This window comes from Aythya ferina (genome assembly GCF_964211825.1).
Source record: "Aythya ferina genome assembly, chromosome: 13".
NCBI lineage: Eukaryota > Metazoa > Chordata > Aves > Anseriformes > Anatidae > Aythya > Aythya ferina.
Window position 1 is genome coordinate 2,167,693 of NC_140311.1, and position 19,934 is coordinate 2,187,626.

At 40.4% G+C, this 19,934-nt stretch overlaps 1 long non-coding RNA gene across 11 annotated transcripts in view; it reads right to left on the minus strand.

The window, feature by feature from the left end:
- LOC311443965 overlaps window positions 1–19,934 on the minus strand; it is a 114,664-nt gene that overhangs the window by 72,461 nt on the left and 22,269 nt on the right. The window lies entirely within an intron of this gene.

The following is a 19,934-nucleotide window of genomic DNA, read 5'->3' on the forward strand; positions in this document are numbered from 1 at the left end:
CCAAACGCTCCCGCTTCTCTCACACTGTTCTCCACAAAGCCAAATGTGTTTCTCGTTAAAGTAGCACTGCCTGCTCAAATGTAGGCTTTTAAAAACAAACGTTTACAAAGATTACTGCTAAAAGGACAGTAGCAGGAAACGGTATTTCACACATCAGGGAAGACAAATCCCACCTAATGAGACAGTGAGGTATGGCATAATAGCCTTGAAATTATACATATTTTCCTAGTAACTAATCTCTAATGAAATGCTATTAGAAGACAGTACACCTGGCTATCTTCAGGCTCTGACACAAGGTCTGTCTAAGTAACTAGCTTATGGAAGTGAACCATCCCATGTAAAAAGAAATTAAAGTTTTAGTTGTTTAAAGCAGTCCCACAGAGAAACTGTTAACCCAGAAAGAATAATTCAGTGGAACTACAGAACTGGAGAAAGGCCCCTCTCCTCCTTTCCTCCAGCTCTTCCTCTCCTTCCATCACCCAACTTCCCAAAATCACGTATCAAGGTTTTCTGCCCTCTCATCTGAAGAAGAGCTTCCTGTAGAGTACGTTGGTTTTTTACTTCCCAAATGAAAGTCTGAATTTCAGAGCCAACATGTGTGTTTCCTGCATGTTTTAGTAGCTCATTAGACAGACAAGTCACTGAACAGAGCTTACACTTCAAACCACAAGCTCAGTGAAGGGGACTTGGCGAGTCTGAAGACACAAATTCATTTATAAACCATCTTCTATGGACCCACAAGGCGTGGAGATGAAGGCTCACAATGCTTTGACAAAAAAGCAACCATTTCTTTAGACTCCCTTCCCCTTTTTAACTTTTTACATTACTGTTTATTAAATAACAGAAAACATTCCAGATGAGAAGAACTGTACTTTCAACCTATCATTTTAGAACAAATTGTCCTCTTTCCATGTCTGCAAACTTTCGAACGGGAACGTAAAAAGTTTCTCAAGTGTTTGTCATTACAGCTGAGTTTAATTTTAAGCTGTTCACAAAATGAGGTAACCTCACCAGCCTGCAAAATAAAGTACTATTGCTGTAACAAGGTAGATTTTGCTCCAACAAGATTTCAAGGGTTAGATTTTTCTCTGTATAAGAAAATACTACAGTAAACCCAAAGCCACAGTCCAGCTAAAAATTGCCCCACATTGATGCTAGCCTGAACCAGAACAGACTGTGTTAGTTTCCTACCTGGACGTATTTTACTTTTAAGTAAATTGCAATTCAATTGTTAGTGACAAATTGAAAGAACGTGAAGTGGATGATGATGTGCTTCTGACAGAATGCAGAAGAGAGAAGGGAGGACTTTTAGAGCACATTATTTCTGCAGTAGTAGCCTTGAAAATCTCAGATTTGTAACACAAGAACTGCCAGCTAGGTTACTCCTCACCAGAAACCTGACGTAATCAGAATTCAGCTTAATTAGGATGAAGACAACTCTCCAACAATTTACTGTACGGCAATAAAATAGTCAACAATGCTGCACTAATCAAACTGTGAGGCAGCTCTCATTAGATGGCTATCTCTGCATGAATAATGCTCTATTACATGTTTAGGTTTAATTAAATGTAATACATAAAATTTTCTTGTAATGAATATAGGTATCCATATGCCTCTACTATACTTGACTTCAATAATTCATCCATTTTTCTCACATCCGCTCACATGGACAATTTATCATGTTGTCAGCTTACTAACAGAAGTCATTTGGGGGAAAAGTTTCTGATGATAACTCCAAGGCTGCCTAGGATTATACTGCTGACACCTTAGATACTCACTGCTTCTGTAAACTTGCATCAAATGCAACAGTTCTGAGTGGATAACTGCATTAAGGAAAACAAAGGACATCCTGACATGATGGGAGGATTTTAGGAAGATTTATCCTTGGATTCCTTGACTTCCTATATCATTAAGATCTCACTGCCTGACCAAAATCTTAACACTTTTTTTTCACCTCTCTCCCCCAAAAATGTTTTGTTCCTTTTATTTATTTTGGGGGGAACAGCCCGTGCCAATGAATGCCACACATTTTCAGTCTCCGGGCATTGGGAGACAGCTGTGCATGGGGTTGGATTATCACCTGCAGACAGACAGAGGGACTCTGCTGCTCTCAAACGTGAGGTTGGAAACTTGAGCTTGAACTCTCCAAAAGAGCGCTTTTCCTTTTGGCAGAAGTGCCCTGTTGATGTGGGTTTTTTTTTGTTTGTTTGTTTGTTTTAACCTAAATTCCTGTATTCATTGTATTTTGTAAACTGCCTCCCTGCTTTTTCCACAAGCCCAGCTGCAGACAGGTCTGACCTGCGTAGCTCTCACCCCTACCTGCCTGCTGCAAAACAAGAACTGCACTTCCTATACTCCTCCTCCATGTGCCGGCATTTGCAGTCCTGTTTTCTCTCAGTAAATAGATTACATCCAATATTTATAAAAAGATTAAGCTAATCTGACATTTAATTAATGGAAACAGCAATGTTTGACTTTTTATTTTAATAAGTGGCACTCTTTGTTCCCACAGAAATCATTACTAGAGCTATGAAAGAAAGAAAGAAAGAAAGAAAGAAAGAAAGAAAGAAAGAAAGAAAGAAAGAAAGAAAGAAAGAAAGAAAGAAAGAAAGGGAAAGAAAAGAACCAGAAAGATTTAACAAAAGGTTCCGTTAAATTAGAGAGCAATAAACAAACACAGCCAATTTATGCATCAGAGTCATTAAATGTGTATCCTCTCCAACACTTTCTTCACAGATAGCACTTAGGTCTGCTACAATTGATCTGCGGGGAGCAGTTACCTTAATTATAAAATGAAACACCTCTGCTAATGCAGTCTCGGAGCCTTGTTAGTTTACACCCCAGACATGTGGCTCCGAATGGGCTCCAAATGCTAATGCCAGGAAAGGCGAGCATTGTCAGCCTCCGATGCGCCGTGCTTGGCAGGCCATGACTGCGCCCTCCATGAGGCACCCCTGCTTCTTTCTCCCTCTTGCCCTTGGGGTGGAGATAAAATGCAAGAAGTCTTTGGTCCGGCTCAGCGTGCACTTCTGAATAGTTCATTCATGGGCAGCCATTTGTACGAGAAGTCTTTTTATCTGATTATCTGCCCTCATTGTTAGGGCTTGTGCCTAGATGTGATGAGCCTTGCAGGAAAAATTAAAGAAGATGTAAACAGTAAATGCAGACATTTTGCAACATAGCTAAAAATAAATTGCACTACAGGCAATTATGCAAGTTTTACTGGATACATTAAAAAGACATTAAATGCACAGCTGTTTTAAGTGTCTTTTAAGCTGATAAATTAACTGTCTAATAAATTGTAAGATTTGTCAGCTAATAATGCTATTTTATCTGCTTTAACATATGCCTTCCTAGTTCATGAAGCATTATTGTAAGTGCCAAAAGGAGATAATGTGCATTTTACAGTGTTATGTCTTAAGTGGAATGGATCATTGGCCATGAAGAAGTGTGTTAATAAATCTCCTAGGCTTTGTTAATTGCACTCAATGAAGTGTCACTGTTAAAACACAAAAGATGTGATAGAGAAAGCTGAACATAATGTCTTTCAGTTTTACAATTAACAGTTCACTAGGCAAATCGACCAAAAAGACCATAATTTGTTGAAGCCTTATTAACTTACATTTTCCTAGTCAAGGTCATAATTGTGAATGGCTTAAAGCTATCTTTTAATGCTCATCAAGAGGAGTAACCTTGCTGGAGAGAATGAACTTTGCAGCCTCTCCGTAGCACTCAGCACCCGCTTTGCAGGTAGAAGACAAACAAAGCTGAACTTCCTCATGCTGCAGTCTCCCCAGTCACTCAGTACCAGTAAACACCGCTCCAAAGGAGGGGAGCGGGACTTTCAACACCATCCTTTCTCTACAGTAAATAACAAACTGCAAAAAACTGAAACAAATTTTTGGATGAGCTGTGCCGCCTACTGCAGCTAGCACAGTACAGATAGAGGACCATGGTGTTTAACTGGAAGAATTATTCATAAAGACTTGAGGGTTTGGTTTCATTCACTCTCGCCTGGAAACTGAACTCTAAGCAGAAAACATATATAATCCATCAGATTTAGCAAACAACTATCAAAACCAGATACAATCACTAAGTACTCATCCCAAAGAATATCTATTTCCATATTTTTTTATTAAATATTGATTATCAACCATACTAACACTTCAAAACAGCTCATCAGATTGGCACCACTGTGCTTTGTGGCAAAAATATTTCCACTTAAGACCATTTTGTGATAATGCAAAATATTTTCTTCAGCAGGATAATCAGAGTAAATATCAATAATGTTGAACATGAATACAGATACACAACTGTCATCTCACTAATCCTCATGAAGTAATGAGAATAATGACCACATGTTACTTTAAGTCAGTAATTTCTTCCTAAAAAAGCCTCGAAGTGCAGAATACAATGATTTCACGAAATTGTCATATATTTAAATCTCAGACTACAAATGCTATTGCTTGCCATTAATATGACTGCTACATCGTGCTGTACTACTTTAAATAAGCTCAGCACTGGCTGTTTGATTTGCCTGATAACAATTGTAATACTCTTCTGTGCCACATATGAGATGTTAGAATACATACATAATGCATATTAATAAATCATTCTGCAAGTATTAAAAATAATAAAATGCACCCAGCTTTGCCCTTGTGAGGTTATGGGATGCCACCCTGACCAACACAGTCCATCAGAGTGCCTTTCATAAAGTCTGGCAGAGCACTGACTGGACAGAGGATGCTCCCGATACAAGGACAGCCCTCGCCTATAGGTGCAGAAAGAAGGCAGAAGGCTATTGAACAAACAACAGCATTCAATAACACCTGCCATCAATGAGGAGACAGTGCAGTTTGAGATAACTCTGAAAGAATGCACACGGCACAAGCCTTACAGAAAAAAGTTACTATGAAAAAATGAAAAGAAAACTTCCTTTCCCTGTTAGAGACAAGGTTGTTTAAGCAATCAGCAGTGTTCAGGTGAATGCTGCAGAATAGCTACAGAAAAAGAATATTTCCAACTTATACCTGTGAACACGCACCCTAGAAACCTCTCCGAAGGGATGAACTCATCCAACCAGAAAAGGAAAAATGAATACGTCATTCATGACTAAGCAAAGCAAACCATGATTCACATTCTGTAGATGAAATACTTAAAAGAAAAAAATTATCATCAATAATTTTGCATGGTGCATACATTTTCTAGTAATTGACAGTGCAATAATCAGACTAACAGTTAGTTGAAAAGAGTATCTGGTATAAATATATACGTGCATGTGTGTGCGTGCATATGTAGAGTGAAGTGTAAAGCTATATGTATATACATATAAACATGCATTTCAAGAGCACTATTACCCAATAGCTGACAAAAGCAATTTCAAGAGATCATATTGAAACCACTGACACCAAGATAACACAAAATAGCTGAAACATTGTGTTTTCTAAACAAAAAGATTCATGTTTGTACAGGAACAGTTCAGCTTCACAAAGAGTAAAAGCTGAAGAGAGCCATCCTGCGAAGCAGGGAAAACTTTACCACCTTCTGTGCTGCACCCTTAGAGCTGCCTCACTTTCTTCTTCATGTGTTCAAGACCCGTTCAAGCTCAGGGATGCACGCAGCCCTGTGGAAGCAATCTGCAAAACGTGAAGTCCAGGCTAAATCTTGCTGCAAGGGTTCCTGCCCTGTAATCTTGCATTTGTTCCAGCAGGAACAGTCAGTGAGCTGCTGTCCTACCAACTAGGTGCAGGTAACTCCCACAGCTCTTAGAAATCGCTTCCTTGTGATTTAAAAACAAAACAAAACAAAACAAACAGTTTATATCATCTGTACATTACACGGGCATATACCTATCATACAGAGCCCAAAGAAATGCAAGCTCTCCTCAGTCTGAGACTTCAAACTCTTTGTTTTAAACAATCTACTTAGACTGCAAAAGCAGATTCAGATATCTTCAGAGTGAAATTGAGTCCCCTTTTGAGATAATGTGTGTATAATTTCTGATGATTCAATTCAACGAAGAAGAGTCTATTGCTATTCATAGACTGTTAGCATGACCCCAGATGAACACAGCTGGTTTTTGCCTTGGTAAACTGAGACCCCCTTAAACCTCAAATACAAACTGAAGCACTGAGTATTACAATTGAAGTTCTCAGCCCCCTGTATTGATCCAAGCCCCAAAAATGGGCTTTCAAAAGACATACAGCATGAGTTTTGTGGAACTCAGCTAACCAGTCTGCTAGCAAATGTGTAATAATTCAATCCCTGACTCCTAAATATTTATCTTGAGAGTGTGATTTCCTGGGATGACAATAAATGACTATTCTTTAGGTCAAAAGAAGATCACATGACTAGAACTATTTTCTGGACCAGTAGCACAGTACAGTAAAAAAGATGCTGGAAACTACATTTAAGTGCAAACATCGCTGAGAGTGCTTGGGAAGGAGGCTGGCTCCAGCCCTCAGAGACGTTTGTGCAAGAGCGTACAAAGCGAGCTTCAAGGTGTTCTCCTTGCCTTTTTTATTTTTTCTTTAAGTTGGCTTCAAAAGTTCTTAAGTAGTTCTCAAATCACCTTGGATTTAATTTCTCTAAGCCACATTTAAAGAGAATTACCATCTGTCACAGTTGGTTAATCAGAATCAGTGTACTACAACTCATTCAGTTTTTTATTAAAGAAAATAACCCTTCAGTTACTAGATTCTCTGGGAGCTTTCCAGTGAAGACACAAACCATGCTTCTCCTTCACGAATTACTGATGTCACTCACAAAAGTTAACTAACCTATAAACAAGCACACGGATGCGGGTTTATGCAAGTTGCTACTGCTGTTTCTCGTCAATTTTATTTCCATATGCCTATACCCGTGGTTTGGTTTTTATTTACTTGGTCTCTTGCAAAGCTTAGAAAACTTCAACATAAGATTCAGGTAAATGCTCCCCTCCCCCCAGTAAAGACAGAGCGTAGCCACCATAAAAATATTCAGATTGTAAAACAAAATGCTTTGCTAGCGTCGGTTTAGGAACAAAACACTCAAGCAAAATCACTAAAAAGAAAATAAAAATTGCACGCTCCCAGATTAGCACACACGAATCCAGAGAAACCTGAGCGTTGACTTAACCAAGCATGGCTAAACCTGGAACACTAGCAAGAAAAGAGATTGCAATTTTCTCGAAACTGTGAACAAAAGGTCTGAATGCCGGCAAAAAGCAATGAATCCTCCTCATTCACCGAAACCAACTAAGTGGTAACAAATTGTGAGTTTCCAGTTGGAGACAATTGGCCAGGAATAATTATGCAAGATGCTAAAGGCTGATTTAACTCTTTCTTCCACCCATTTTGCAGGGCATCAGAAGGGAGAGCTATAATAAGCGTTGCATGCTGGGACCTACGCCACATTACAACCAATTTACTTTCTCACAGAGAAGTTCATCCTGCTGAGAGAGCAGGTTTCCATAGATAAAAGATGGGATCTCAAAACAAATTAAGGCTATGTGAAGCATGCCTGCATTTTACTGTAGTAAATTCTGCAGAGCTTGCCTGTTGGCAGGGGTAAGCTGCTATGACTTCAGCAGATACCAATCTGAGATATATTAAATAAATGAAAAAGCTGAAGTTCCTTAACCAAACTCAGTATATTGGAAGTAACAATAGTGGATGTAGCCTTTTCTTCCTCTAACGTTTCAATCCTTCATTATTTAATAACAACTTCGGGGACAATTTAGTTGGTAGGGAGAAGAATGGATAAAAAAAGTGCTATTTTCCTTTGACATGACAAAGGATGTTTCTAAAATCTTTTGTTACAGATCATTATATTAGAGCAGCGGGGGGTATTCTACAAGTGTTTTGAGATACTGTTGGATTTCACATTTAAAACACTGCGTTATCAGTTTCTAATAAACATTTACCAGGGAGAACAGATAACAAGAATTTTTTTAAAGGACTGTATTTTCTGAGTCATTTTGTTTGCGAGAGGATTGTTTTGCATGCATCTGTTTGAAAGCACTTTTTGTTTTGATCCATCCTTCTCAGCCGTGCAGATAGGAACAAATGCTGAAATTATTTGCAAATGAGAATCATCATCTCCACACACAGCGACCGTAGAGCAGGCAGAAAAGAAATTGCTAATCCTGACAGAAATTGCTCAACACAGGCATGTAATTAAATTTCTCACTGAAAGGAAAAAAAAAAAAAAAAAGAAAGAAAGAAATACTGTTTGAAACATGAGGTACCTGAGATTAAAATTTTGTCCGAAAGCTACATGAAGTCAGACCTCTAAACTATTTTCTGTTTAGTGGCATTGGAATGGATTTAGGACTGCAGGTTTCTAAAGAACTTGCTTTATTTTTTCTTTCTCTCCCAGAAGAGTGGTCACTGCCCTCACTGTAACTCAGGCATGTGCTTCTCTCTCAGCCATGGCCAGCTCCACTCACCCAGAGCATCTTGGCAAAGTTTTTGCAAGACGGGCACAAACATCCCAGGCCTGTGCCACAAAAGCACAGAGATGTGGTCCACAAAAAGATAATTTTATCACCTTTAGGCTTACCACTGTGCGCTGCCCATCACAGAAGCACCCAGCTAGGAGGATTTTAAAATATTCTATAAATCAGTCATCAGTGCTTCATTACACCGAGTTATTTACCAGTAGCATACAGCAAAGGTTAAAATGCTGTAGATACCAAAACAGAAATGTCTCAAATAATAAGCTAAAATGCCTGGATGGGCAAAACTTGGTTAGAGCATCACCCTACAGCTCCTACCTGTACACCTAAAAGCCCACTTCTTCCACACCATGCCTCTGGAAACATTACTTTCTTATCACCCTGCAGCACATCAGAAGGTTTTATTCACACCTTCAATTCACGGTGGTGATTTATTAGGAGAAGTGCTGAAATGCACTTGCCAAGGGAGGATGGTGAGTACTCTTTTCCCTGATTATGGCCCATTCTTTAACAGCCCAGGAAACATTTTCCTCATTCCTTTAATACACGTTTGAAGGATAAACAACCCAAAGGAGGGAAATCAGTCAGACTGAAAAAAAAAGGCTGTGCAGGTTTCCGTCAGATTAAATATATATTTTGGTAGCAAATAAAACAGACTGCAAGAATCACCCAAAGAAGAATGCACATATTTGGGGGAGATTTGGCTATTAGTCTGCTCGTGATGCAGGGCAAGTAACGTCTCAGCAGCCTCCTCACTATGCTCCACAATACATATTTGCACTTTCTACATGGTTATAAATAAAAGAAGGAATTTGCTATTATTTTAGGTAAAATAGAGTGGAATAAATTGTTGATATTGATACAGTCTCATGGTAGCTTCGCCTGTAAGGTCTTTTTTCAGAGCACCGCTGTGAGATTTGGGAGCGCTGCTTTTGCAGGTGTGTGCATGGGGAAGTGAAGTCCAGCTGCCCCCAGGGAGGTGTCTGTGGATGCAGGATGAGATGGAAAGTGTTGGAGATGGGCAAATGTTCTTGCAACTCTGGGGATGCCGTGCTGGGGGGCCAGAGCTAAGGGAAAGGCAGGCTGTAGTCCCCTTTCTCTTTCCCAAGCTACAGACCAAGCATTTACACACACACACACAAAAAAAAAAAAAAAAAAAAAAAAAAAAAAAAAGCTTCAACACAGCATTCACCAAAATTGCCCAGGAATTTTATTTATTAATAGACATTTGAATCAGTACAGCAAGTTCTCAACCAATCTTTTTATTGAACCTAACCACTCCTGAATGCCTCCTGCAGAATTCATACCCTCCACTCTCCATGCATCTCGCCACAAAACCAAATCTGCTTCAAGAAGGCTGCCCCAGCTGGACCAGCAGATCTACCCTGTCAGCCTCTTCTGAGTTTGCATCTAGGTCTAACATCTTTTGAAGGCAATAGCATTTTGATCTAGGAGGTAAAGGACTGCAGATATTAGCATCATCTTTTCTTTTACGCTAATTAAAAATAATAACCAAGTGGAACCTTCATGCAGGCTGTTTAAAAAACAGTGGTGGGGGTTTCACGTGGGATTTCTGATGCCTTGTTCACTCCATCAAAGGCAGAAGATTTCTGGTACAACTCCAGGAGCAAGGATCCGTGCCAAATCATCTGCTTAATTGCAACCTCTACAAGAACTTTACATTCTCGGAGCGCAAAAGCATTTTATAACATTACAAAGCCTTACCTACTTAAAGCAGCTCGCATAATCCTGGCAAACTGGGCTCAAACCCTCCATCACCCTCCATGAGCAGCAGCAGCGTGCTTAAAAATAAGAGCTCAGGTGTAAACAACAGCTTAACCTGCAGGCCTGTTCGATTGGTCTGTTTGCCTCACTCGCCCAAGATAAATCCCCTAAATAGACCATTTCAGAGGGTTAACCTCACTCCTGTTACCTTCTGAGGGAATTTCAGCCCCAAAGTGTTTATAAGCTTAAAAAACAGAAGGCAAACAAGCCTAACATTCAGAACAGAGCTTGTAGCAGGCAGTGGGATTTACCACGGGTATTAAGAAGATTGTGGTGCACACATGCTAACACCACAGCATGCAGCAGCCCCGCTATTCCCATCACAGCTACATCGGCCATCACAGAACGAGCACGCTGCTTCTGGAAACCACACCCCCGTTTGTTCCCTTTTCAGTGGCCATTTTGCAAGAATCGCAACTTTCCAAACACAGAGATGGGTCTCTTCTGTGCTAGGCTGACATCTCGGTGTCAGAGACAAAGCCTCTCTCCCCAAATGGTGGCAGGGCGCCAGCTGGAGCCCTGGGCCCGACAACATATTTCTGCAGATTATGCAAAACTGGCAACATTTAGCTTTAGAGGAACATCACAGCTGCTCTCCATACCCTGTCAACCCCAATCTTGAACTTGCAACAGGTTTCATTTAGTAAGAGCGTAACATGCTCCAAAAGTGGTGTTTTGTAGGCACGCGGCACACAAGCACTGTGGAGATGAAGGTTGAACAGCAACCCTCTGAGGACAGCCCCAGCTCTACCAGCCAACAGAGATATCACAGGCTTCCAGGGAAGCAGCCAGCACAGAAAACTAATTTTTATCTGCACCAGATTTGCTTCTTGATGAATTATACAAAAAATATGAGAATAAATATCAGACAAGTTTATTTCATTCACATGTGTGCAAAAGGATTGCCTAAGACACAGATGTCTCCTGCTTCCAGCAGAGGCTGAAGTCGAGAAGTCCTTTGACCACCTATTAGTGGGGAAGCCTATTAACAGGCAGAGACACTTAATAATGCACATTTGAAAGGACATTTTAAAGTTAAAACAGGAGGGAGTATTACATCTGGTAGTGCACCAATGCATTATGATGTTCCAGTCCTCCACGGCCTATAGTCTTTGCTTTGTGGCCCATTTTGGATGTGCATGCCTTGGCACAGTATTTTTGTCCATCAGTGAGATGCTAATCTTCTTATTAACATATTACTCCTAATAACAGAAGATAATGATGTTTCTAACATATCTAAATGTCCATACAAGAAAAATGTGAAAAACTTGAATATTGAGCCCATGAATAAAATTAAACATGACGTCTTTTATTGCATTACAGATGAAATGGCAGTGATACTGAATGTTTAGGTGTGTTTGAAGGCACCAGGATCCCATCATAACAACTAGCATTGAAAATCTCAATGTATATCCAAACACTCCTTAAAATAAAAAAGCAAACTGTTTCTCATCCAGCTGAACCTGTTTCCTATTTTAACTTTGACCCTGTATAAAGCCTGCAGACCCTCCCAGACAAAGAATGATGATAGTCCCCACACAATACTGACAGAAAAAATTCATTTAAAAAGTGGAGATATAATTCAGGTGGTAGGCTCAGTTTGTTAAATCACCACATTATGAATTTATGTAAACAGACACACAGGCCCCAGGAGGTGCAGCAAGCAAAAATGTGTTTTCCTGACAAAAAGTGTAACCTCCTGATTTGTCTTTCCTTAAATATTTCAGCTCCAATGCAATCTATGGCACCCACATAGCCCAGGTAGCATAGATAGGCACAGAGTCCATATTGCAAAACATGTTATACAAAGTTGTCCAAGGCATAACTTTAATTAACCTGCTTTATAATTTTGGTTGTTCACACTGGAGAAACTTAACAAGCAGATGAGCCGTTACCACACATCCACAGCTGTATGGTACCTTAGCGTAGCTACGTGTCCTGACATTATTTACGCAAACCTAAACCTAGAGTTGTCACTGCGCTAACAAAACCAGTGCCAGCCCCTGCTGCCATCCTGCGTGCTCATCCTGCATGCCCAGGCTCCAGGCCCATTTTTTTGTTTTTGTCCATTCGTGTCACTTTTAGACTCCTGAATAAGCTGTGATTAGGTCCTGGGTTTATGGCATATTATACAACATGTGCACAACTATGTCACGAGGGATATGAGTGAAGGAAGAGATGGCACAGGGTGGCTAAGATTACTGGACCACAGCAAACCTCCATTGATCTTTTCTCCTTTTTTCTTTTCTTTCTACCAAGAAAAAAAAAAGCCATTGAAAGACTGGAAAGTGTTGAAGGACTAAAGCTTTGTGGTAGAACTTCTTCCAGCAAACTCCAGAACAAGGACAATCGCAGCTTCCCCTATTTTACAGCTCTAGATAAGTCAAGAAAAACCTACAGCCCCTTAGAATGATTAAAGTGATGATTAAATATACTATAAAGTGTAGTTTGTTTTGTGGTTGATTGTTCATGCCCATACAATAGCTAATGATTGCTCAAGTAACAGCTGATGGATGTGCCTGAAGTCAGGACAAACACAACTCACCAGGAACGAGCTCTGCTAACACAACGCAGGCCAAAGCTGGTGCAGAATCTGTGAAGAGGAACCCCACATCCTTTTGAAGATACCTTTTAATTACTGTTGGGGTTTGATCATGCTATTAATAACAAGACTAGGATGAGTTTGGTGATACAAAGAAATGGAGCTGTATCCATCCATGCATTTCAGCTGTGTTTTGTTGAACAACAGGTGCATCAAAACCCATTCAACAGAGTCAGCATTCGCTTTAAATGCCAGAAATGTAATAGTGAAGTTAAACTCCTGTGGCTCTTCAAAGGTGTTCAGACCAAGCAGACATCGTGGATGTGAAAGGAAGCAATACGCTGGGGGGGGGGCTGAGCAAAGATTGGGTTTCACTTGCAAATTTGCAGGATTATTGATGTCCTCATCTTCGTGTACTTAAGGCAGAAGGTTGCCAACAATGGTATTTGATGGGCAAGGGAAATAATGAATTTTCCATCACAGACAGACATTATTCCTTGGATCTAATCTTCACCGATATTGGTAAAGAATTTTCATAGCCTCTTCATCTACTCATACTGAAGTCAGTTTTAAAATAATACAGAAAGATTTATTTTTATTAGAAGCTGCAAGGCAGGTTGTCAGCTCCAGTTTGCCTAGCGCTTGGGCAGTGATGGACACCCAGGAAAGGTGGAGCTTGGAGCCAAACCTCGGCAACCATATTCCACGCAGATGATGTCAAATACCTCCTACGAGGCAAAGAAACATGCAAGGCTGGAAGTCCTGCACTAAATAAACTTGTCACCTCAACAACAGCGAGCACAAAGCACTAACATGGCTGCTGCACACATACACAGTGCAGCGTGGAGGAAGTCTCAGTGCAATCACTTTCAAAACGCTGCATAGAGCTGATAGCAAGTGGATTTTCTGATATTTCAGGAAACCGAGAGCCCCTGCAAGAGAACAGGAAGGGTTAATGCTTGTTTCTGCTCAGATGTGTTACAAAAGCATTCGAAGGGACTGTTGCATGAAAGGAATGGAGGTGGTCTTTTTTTTTTTTTTTTTTTATTGAGAGCTGTTAAAACTAAAAATTCCCATATACTCTCACTTCCCTTTAGAGGTCTGCTGGGGTTGGCTTATTCCTCTGCTTTGATATGCAAATGGGCAGCTTGCTTTCCTGCGGGGGACACTGGAAGGCGTCCAAGGAACACAGAGGAGATGTCCTGTCAGGAGAGCAGCCCGGCTGCCTCCACTGCTCCTCGGGCAGCGCTGAGAGCCAAGTTTGTGTTTTGGCTTAAAAATAAAATACCTTTGTTAATAGTTTTTCCTTCCAATATAAATGTTTATATATTTACCCTGCTAGTCATCTCTGCTGGCCAATAGCAGGAAAACAACAGTTTAGCTGTTCCTTTTCGGGCGGTGTGTTACTAAACTTATATTCCTCTTTTGAAGATACTATTTATGCTGCTCTTGGTTTATTTCAGAGAATATTGGTTATTTAAGTAGCATTTAAACCGTTCAAGTGCAATGAAGAGCTATGTTTTTAAGAGGTGATGAGTTTATTTCTGCTGGGTAGTTCTCATTAATTGTGTATCTGGCCCATTTTGTGGGGAAGATACAAAGAACATTTTATTTTTCATTTCCTTGTCCCTTTCAGTTCCACTCTTCTTTCTTTTTTTTTTTTCCCTGCCTTTTCTTTTCACTGACATAATGGAGTACCCATAAAAAAAGATTAAATGGTACCATAAAGTTTTATTAATGCCTTACATCATTGATATCTTCTCTGTATTGATAGTTCCACTTCCATTATTGCTACTTAGGCATTTAATTAGTGATTCATACAGTATGTTGTAAACTACAGTATTAGCGTTAACCATCTATATAAAAGCCCCCATTATGTAAAAACTCTTCCCAATATTGTAATTGGAGTATAGTTATCCACTTTAACTGACTTGAATTAGATTATTATAGATTAATTTATAAAAAGTTACTTGTAAAGGACATCGAAGATCATGGAATATTAAGAGTGGAACTTCATTACAATAAAATCGACTTCAAGTACAATGCCACTGTCTGAATTTTATATAAATCCATTACGATCTTCTTGTAATATGAAAAATAACTGTTTTATCTGGCAATTCAGTGATACTTAAGGATGGAAAGACAGACTTTAAAAAAGGAAGCGTGTGGAATTAAAGGGAGGATGCACACTGAAATCCTGCATCAAGTAGCAGAGAGAAACTTTGCTCTTTGCAGAGGAAACTTGGGTAATAACATAAAGTATAACAGATGTCCAATATGCAAGAAGTGCATAGAAAGCCATATTATTTGGAGGATGAAAGCTAAATACTACAATCACTTGAGGTTAATATGAACTTCAAATAAAAAGGAGTTATTCCATTTTTTACCACAGTAATCAAGAATAGAGCTTAGACCAGCTCCTCAAAAAAAGTTGTTCAAAATTTTATCTGCTTTCTCTCTCCTGTAATCACCTACATTATTCCTCATGACTCATGGAATGGCACATCCTGGAGCACAACTTTGCCGACCTGGCAAAGTTGCATCAAGCAAAGGCAACGCTGAGCTTTGGCCACAGTTTGGCCCCCATACCATGACAGAAGTTGTAAAGCTGCTGTGGATGTGCTCTTCCCACATGTACACCCAACCTGCCATTGTGCTACTTCTAGGGACCACCAGGCTGCAGCAGCTCTTCCTACACCCCAGCTCCTTACTCTGCTGTCCCTGCCAGAGCCAGGAGAGCAGGAGGTGAGCAGCTACCCATCTGCTTTTTGCTGCTGAGGGATCCTTCTTAGCAAGGACTTTCTCAAAAAATCAGCTCTACTGGCTTCAGAGGGGCATGACACCATCAAGCACAGGTAAAGGATTTCAGTGGAATTTTGTGGCTGCATTTAGCTGTGATCAGTCCAGGCTTCAGGATCTGCAGAGTTGTTTTCCCTCACCAGTTTGGTCTTTTTCAGATTTTTTTTTCCTGACCAATAACACATACAATAACATTCTCTGTTGTTTCCCAAGATAATTTTTATGTGGTCGATTTGACTGATTGCTCAACACCTCCAAGTTTCTGCCTGTCTTTCAAAGCAAGAGAGCCCTTTCTGCATTTCAGATTCAGGGATAACAGACAAAATGCCATAGACTGCAGTGTTTGGGCAGGGTTAACAATATTGCACTTGCCAGCAGTCCACTTGCAGGGCCCTGGATATCCTCACTGCATTTCATCTGGGAGGCAGGAGCTCCAGGAATCATTTCACGGAGTTAATCAAACAGCCTATCCAGCTCTACTACCACCTGTCGAGTACTATTTCACAGGCAGTGTCACTGGGAATAGTACAATAACAGCAAGGCTAATGATGTTTAGAAACGGTGCAGAGCTGGAAAATACCAGAGGTAGAGGGTGATGAACTGCTCACTCCATGGGCAAGCTCTAGAGAGCTTCATGTGGAGGCACAGGCAGCACTGACCTACACATCTGCACACATGCTCCCCAGCTGCTCTTTGACACACGTTATTCCTGTTGCTCATCTGTTGGGCATCTCTCATCTTTCTCAGATTTTTCACATGTACACCTTCTGCTTCCTTTGGGATTTTTGTACTCTTATCCACAATTTGCTTCAGACTTTTTAAATTCCCTCTGAAGAGTCCAGCTCATTGGATCATTGGAATTAAATCCTCTACATTTTCTATACTTTCTGATCACCACCCCTGCATACCCAGCATGACGCTGCGGGTCAGTATGAAATGTGATTCACTGTATAAATTTGCCCAAATGTGCCAAGCAAGGCCTTTCCATCCTACCTCAGCTCTCTTACTGATTACCCATTTCATACTCGGTCAGGACTATAGTTTTTACCTGTTTTAGTGCATCTCAGAAGATTAATACATAAAGAATGCTCAGTGATGACTCCATTCCCTGGCAGAGAGAAACCTTTCACTCTAAGGCTAAGTCTGTCCTGTGGGACCCAACTTCACTGGAGCCACTTCAGGATGGTGGGTCATGGACAAATGCAACAAAAAGAGACCAAAAAATAAAAACACTCAGCATTTTAGAGTCATAATACTAGATACATTTCTTCTTCAACATCTGACATAGCTCAGAAACCAAAATTTTATTTTTACGAAACCAGTCTCAAATTCTTTCACATTCCCAGCTCCCTTTTTGCTCTGCATTTCCTTTTCCCTTTGACTATTTTGAAACCATATACTTTAGAAAAAACAAATCTGACTGTAGTACAGAGAATACAACCTAGCTCTGCCCGTACCAGTTCCACAATCTCTCTCTGGCCATAAATTTTGTGGGAGAGCAATAGAATGCAAAACACATTAGCAGTAATGCTCTGAAATCCCTGTGCTACGGGGTAAAAAGGAAACAACAGTACATTTACAATTTTGGGCCAGCAAAGTACCAGCACTATTCATTGATCTCATTAAAGACCAATCTACATTCAGGGAAGAATAAGACTGATGAGATTTTAGACTCCTTAAGCACAAAAAAGTTGCCAACTACATGCATGTTTAAACAGCCCAAATACAGGCACAAGAGTTTCCTCTGCTCCTTTAGCCTAACGTTAATAATTACTCCACAATGCAACCATAGCCTGCTTTCATTGAAAGAATTGGATATGAAGCTGCTCTGCCACTTCAAAATTACCAGTGCTTATCCCAGGCCACCCACTGCCCTCGCCCCCCTTTGGAAAATGATTTTGTTTCTCCATTCTCAAGTTTCCATACCTGAGAAGTGGAAATGAGAATACTTGCACATTTTTGAAGAGCAGAAATGTAAAACACTCCATTGGTGCAAGGTATTACTGTGTTGATGATGATGAAATAAGCTTTCATACATTGCTAAATTATTCAAGAACATCTACTATGGTTTCACCTCTGGCAATCCCAGAATGCATCTCATTGCCATTACTCTGCAGGGAACAGCGGTGTTGAGTAAATGACTATGAAACTCATATATTAACCTCACTTGGTGGCTGGAATATTCATTTCTTCTTGAGTCACTTTGAGCAAGAAAAGAAAATCTTCACTCTTAGAAATCATCTTTAGCTGACACATTAAGGAGCAGAGCAGAACAAATAATTTCTAGTGAATAATGTGATGAATTTATTTTTCTTTTCTCTGTCCCCAAGCAGACTGGGATTTCCTCAAATGTATTTGTTATTCAAATGTATTCAACAACTATCCTTCCCTGTGTTTTTCTTCTGTTTACTGTGCCTGAATGCACAAAATACCCTTCTTTCCTTTGGCTTTTGGTTGTGGAGTTTGAATTTTTTTTTTTTTTTTGAGGTAGGAGGCTAGGTATTGCTTTCATTACTCATCCAAATGTATTTAAGGGATGAGAAAACATCAGATTTGCAATGTCTTTATGAAAGAAACAGTCATGATGTACGATGGATATGCGTGCCTATGCCAAACGTGCTGCCCAGACCTAGCTGCGGGATCAGCCAAGTCATTTTTCATGATTGTGTAGTGCCCTCGATAGCTGGCATAGAGAGGAGCAGGTGAGACACCACACTCAGTAAACACGCTGTCCTTTAGCTGTTACTCCAGCATAATCCAACAGGCAGCATTTCAGCTGAGCCCCGCAACTCCAACCACCAAGCACAGACACCGCGACAGAAGGAAAGGAACTGCCGAGCATTTTTTTTGCTGTTTGGACAGCCTCGTGATGTGTTAAAAGATGTCTTGTCAAGGATATTTTCAGTTTTCTCATTTTCTTCATTCCAAGCTACAGGGTTGGCACATTGTGGAGCCATCCTCATCTATCAGCAAAAACACAGCCTTGGCTGTTGTCCTTAATTCTGCTGCAAACCTGGCACAGGCTGTTTCCTTTATCCTTCCCCTAACTTTTCCTCGACAAAAGGTGGATTGCAACACTCAGAGATCTTTTCACCACTACCCTGTCACAGGTATTACAGTCATTGCTAAATACAGACTTTGCTAAAGGAAAGAATTCCACACAGTGAGAGCCCAGAGATTTATTTCTCAAGTTCAGTGAGTAGATCAAAGACCTTGTATACTCATGCTAAAAAAAAAAAAAAAAAAAGCCTGAGCACGCACTGCACACCTCAGCCTACTTTGTACCACCCAACTTTTCCCATGGTGGTTTCTCTCTGTACCGAGAGATATCTGCAGTAGTGCTGTGCTTTTTTACTGTGGGTCTGCTGCTGAGGAGAAAGGCTATACAAAGAGAAATAAAATAGCTAATCAATAAACTGGGATTGCAGGCAATCTGCGATAGACTAGCAGGCATCCCCACTCACTACCAGAAAATTGCCCACTATCAGATTAATAAGCAAAGAGTAACCAGAGAAAAAAAAAAATCATATATTTGATTAAAAAAAAAAATCCAATTTTTATGGGAAATAAAATCGTACATTGAAGAATCAATACATACCTACAGTTTAATTCAAAATAAGGCAGACAAATTTCAACACAAACTTAGAGGTCACTTTGTATAAAAAGCTGCTCCTGCTTTTAATTAAATTAGTAGAGCAGCTCCAGAGCCAGCCCTGCCCCACCGGTAAGTGCTCGCAGCACCCTTCAGCCTCCACCCCAGGGCCAGGCAGTGTCTGCCCCCCAGCAAAGGAGGCTCTCCTGCTTGGAGACTGACGCAGAGAGATTTCAATAATTTAACTGCAATAACAAAGTGGTATTTCAGGTAGCCACTGGCCCGCTCTGAATGCCTTCAAGCCCCAGTCTTCCTTCTCCAGCACTGCATGAAAGGCCCAAAGCCTACACAAGGCCTTGCGGCCTCTGCAGCAGGAGCCAGGTCTGGGGTTGTGAAAGCAGGCATTTTATAAAAGCTATTTATGCCAGTGTTTTGCCTTTCTAACCCTCCTTTCCTTTTGTTTCTTTAACTTATATGCCATCGGTCAAGTTTACCCACATGAGTTTTTGGCTTTGATCAGCCCATTTGTACCAGAGAAGCCATCCACAAATATCCAGGGGTCAGAAAAAGGATTATGGCTGTTGTGCCACCGAAGCCTCAGTGCCCATCCACAATGTGCATCCGATAGCCATGTGAATAGCCTTATGAAACAGTTTTTTACATTAAATTTCCAAAAACATTTTTCCTATCAAAATAAACAGCAACTTAAAGCGAAGCCTCTCCACCTTTCTTCCCAGCCTCCCATCTGAAAGCCCAGGGAGTGGGAAGGAAATGTTGCG